The sequence below is a fragment of the Lepeophtheirus salmonis genome, chromosome 7 (genome assembly GCF_016086655.4).
Source record: "Lepeophtheirus salmonis chromosome 7, UVic_Lsal_1.4, whole genome shotgun sequence".
Classification (NCBI taxonomy): Eukaryota; Metazoa; Arthropoda; class Copepoda; order Siphonostomatoida; family Caligidae; genus Lepeophtheirus; species Lepeophtheirus salmonis.
In genome coordinates this window covers 10002680-10006796 of record NC_052137.2, presented here as the reverse complement: position 1 = coordinate 10006796, position 4117 = coordinate 10002680, and the positions used below count along the sequence as shown (strand labels likewise).

At 32.2% G+C, this 4117-nt stretch overlaps 1 long non-coding RNA gene across 1 annotated transcript; it reads left to right on the top strand.

Annotated features, from left to right (window-relative positions):
• The first annotated feature begins 1072 nt into the window (after positions 1-1072).
• On the top strand, positions 1073-3443 carry LOC139906065 (uncharacterized). The gene is made up of 2 exons (XR_011781277.1): positions 1073-1987; positions 2040-3443. It is a non-coding gene; the product is annotated as an uncharacterized lncRNA (long non-coding RNA).
• Positions 3444-4117: the final 674 nt, after the last annotated feature.

Below are 4117 nucleotides of genomic sequence, written 5' to 3'. Positions count from 1 at the left end.
CCGCCACTGCTTCATTGAGGATTAAGATCCCTTTTCATAGTCTATAATGACCCTAGGACCATCACCATAAGTAATTGAATTGATATTTTCTGGGTTTGTAATCGTAAGTCATTAGTTTTTGTCAGAGTTTCGGCAATGTCATACTATAATCTTCGTCAGATATCGTCATTGTTTCGAGGTAGTTTTCTTTTATTTCGTCTTCATAGGAGTTTTTCTTCGTCAACATTTCGTTTTCGTCATGATTTTTGTCGGATTTTTGTCTTTGTCTCGTCTTCGTCATAAAAAGAAATTCGTTAAGGAAATAATTTTGTCCTGTCAGGCTTGACGAAATTAACACTACTAAGGAGTTCCATAAAACAACAGAATAATCGACTGAGATACCCAGTGAGGAGCAGAGAGAGTTATTTAAAAAAGAAATTAACATCTACGGAGTATCCACGGGTCCCTAATAGGAGCGTTCATGATAAAGACCTTTTCTGCAACGCGTAACTTTCTCTCCTCTGGTGAGACTCCTCGCCCAACAGTTGAGTGAGCTTTTGCATCTGCGTACATTTAAAGATTTACTAAAGAATCCTAATGGGAGGAAATTGCCTCGATTAATTTGCTGTACCAGCACTCCCCCAATAGCTTTGTCCGAAGCGTCGACAGTCAGAAAAAGGTCCCTTTTGGGGAAGAATGTAGTAACACTGGAAAAAGTATCCCGTAATTTGAGAACAAATGGGAACAAATCTTCCATAATAATTAACCATCCCAATTAACTTATGGAAGTCTTGACCTTTCCTGGGTCGATCAAGAACACTCTCATCTGATAGAGTTTTTCTTGGACGGGACGAATACCGTTTTCGCTCATAACATGTCCAAAAAATGGAATCCTTGCTTTACAAAACTCATTTTTTCTATAGTATAAGCAAGATCATTATCCTTAACAACTTGAAAAACCTGCTTGATGTGATTGTGATGTTCTCTTTCTGACAGCGAAGCCACTATCATATCGTTGATGTAAACAAATACAAACTCCATCTGTCCAAATAACGAATCCATAAATGCCCAGAATGTATTCGGCATTACGGAGTCCAAAAGGCATCCTTGTAAACTCGTAGAATCTGGCACATGTAGTAATAGGCTAATAGTTGTTTTCTTCCCTTGACATAGGAACCTGATAGTTGACGCGCTTGAGGTCCAATTTAGTGAAGTATTTGCAACTTTTGAATATAGGCATTGTGTATCAATCTGGGAGAGTAAGATTGTTCAATAGCCTATAGTCTCCTACCATATGCCAGGAACCGTCTAGCTTTCCCACCAAATCTATTGGGGACACCCAATTTGATTCTGATCTTCGCAAAATTCAAGCTGAAATTCGTTTGGATATCTCCACCTTAACTGTAACTTCTTTCTCAAGAGTTATTCGACGAGAACGCGAGTAACAAGGGTTCCCTGTTGTGAAGAATTTGCGCTTGACACCAAGACGAGGCTCGGAACATAATTCCTCCTCATACTGAGAGTTAGGAAATTCGAAACATAATTTATTAGTGATATTACAGCGCTCTTCTATAGTTGTCAGCACTTTAACAGAGTAGTGAGAGTAATAATATTAGTAGTATTAATATTAATACAACAAATTGAGAGAATTGGATCCTGAAAACGTTAATCACGAATGCGCATTTGTTATATACAAAAACACTCCTATCCTAAGTTATGATTTTAAGAGAGTTTTGAGTGTAATGTCAGACATAAATGTACTGCAAGGGTTCCGTTTGACGGGAAATCATATCGAGGATATTAAATAATGAAGTGGAACATTGAACTATTAAACGTTGGAGATTTACTAAGATGGTAGTTAAATGATCTAATAAATCATACAAGTATTATTATTATTATTACATATTTAATTTATTACATTTTTCGGTACTTAAATTTGGCTATTGGAAACGTTGTCTACGATGATGGATGAAAGTTTGGTTGTTATAGACGTTGAGAGCTGTAATAGGTATTTAATATTTAAAATCAAAGTAATTATTTATTAATATCACTACATTTAGAAGTTATGCGGTGTATCAGCTATCTTCATAGTATATCTCTATGTTTTATTTGATTATCATATTTTTGACGTGAACCTCCGTCAGACAGGACTTTTTTTGGTACATTAATGTCCAACATGCACGAAACCCCTTTTGGAATCAAAGTTAACAATAAGAGGGTTTTTGTATTTGAAAAACCAGCTATATTGATAAGTAGTTTTAGGTGGTCGTTCCCTCAATTTGATGTATTCTTTATCTTTTTCTATTACTTGGCATAGATTTTCAACAATAAGTACACTTGTGAGTAGCAGCCATCTCTGTTTCAATGCTTTAACTGTTACCTGGATTGGATTCAAATTTTGTTGAATAAACATGATCGTTGACAAAAGTGGATCATTCTTCGTAATATCTTTTTCTTTTTAGATTGCATCTTTGTTTTCATCCATAACATTAATATACTATTTGACTGAATTGATGTCCTTGGCGTAATATTGAATTGTTTTATATCCCATGAATTCTAAAAAAATTATTCACTTTAAAGATGATAGTGTTTGTATTTTAGAATTAATCAGGACAGAGTGTATATATTCTGTTCAGACTATAAGTGTAACAACCGATATTCAACATAATTGGAAAATGTTGTTTAAGGTTTTCGGTTACTTTAATGCAATACCCTACTCCATTGGTAATGAAAACCTTCACTATTTTGTCTCTGAATCGGAGGCAAGAACGTTGATTATTCTTATTGCAGCAATACCTGTAATCATTGTATACCTTCCAAATTAATGAGATAAGGACGACACAAAAATGCCCATATTAAGGACCAACCACCGCTGCAGTAATGGATCGCCGTCGGTTCTTTTATTTATTTAAATTCAATAAATATATCCTTATTCTCAAATGATTAATGAATCTTGGATAACCATTATTTACTTCGAGACTACATTTACTTGGTAATGGAGAAACGAGAGTAAATAACTTTTCTAGGGTAAAGTTAAATGAACTTAACAAAATTTGGACAATTCGTGGAATATCGCAGGATACAAGCATCTTGATTATATAAGTAATAAAATTGGAAATGTCATAATTTGAATGATTTATGCAAATAGTATAGAGTTCAAAATTCCTCCTGTGAATTCAGTTTTTAATGTGATTTTGTAGTTTAAACTTGTTCAAAACTTTGGTCCTATGATCACAGAAACGCCATGTCAAAACCATAGAAGAATCTTCTGAACTCAATATATTTTTATGTAAATTCTCAGCCATTTAATAATACATAGAAATTTATATACTGTTTAAAAGATATTATATAAATATAAAATATTAATGAATTTTGAAATAAAATAATATTCATTCTTTTTAGATAAATTTTTATTTTAAACAAATTATACTTTCTTCAATAGAAAAATGAATATTGGACTTGTAGTATCTTTAGTGTTTTTTTTGTTTTTTTGAATAACTGTGGTGTATCTTAGTTAGAAATTGCAACACAAAATCCAAAACAATTCAAACTTTGTACATTGTTTTTTTAAATAGAATACTGGAGCAGAATGAAAATATTTTAATTTCCAAGTGAAGTGTTGAAAAAAAAAAGTCAATAGAAAAAATCTAAGAAACTGAAATGTTCAAATCTATTAAAATAAACAATTCGAAAAAAGAGAAATGTTGGCTTCCAATCAGTGCAGAAACACCACGAGTTGATTTTCGTTGGCAATATAATTTTAAAGGATTTTTTTTTGTAAAAATTTTATCATATTGTGGTCTCAGATTGATGGTTAAGTAAGAGTATTCAAAAAGGGGCATATTTTATTAGAATGTTTATTTAGTTAAATTGAAAGGATTGTGCAAAAGGCCCCCAAAAATCCCTTCCTTTTTCAAAGAAAAAATCATAAAAATAAAAGAAAACATTATTTTTTCAAAAAAGTCAATATATTAAAAAACCGCATTATTCCTTAAATTGTTTTTTTTTTTGGGGGGGGGAATGAGAACAAATTTTATTTTTCTCCACCCCTACATACACATTGTCAAACAAAAATCATACCATTTCTACAATAATGTTTCTAGTGTAGATTGTATGAATTGAAGATAACCATTGAGAT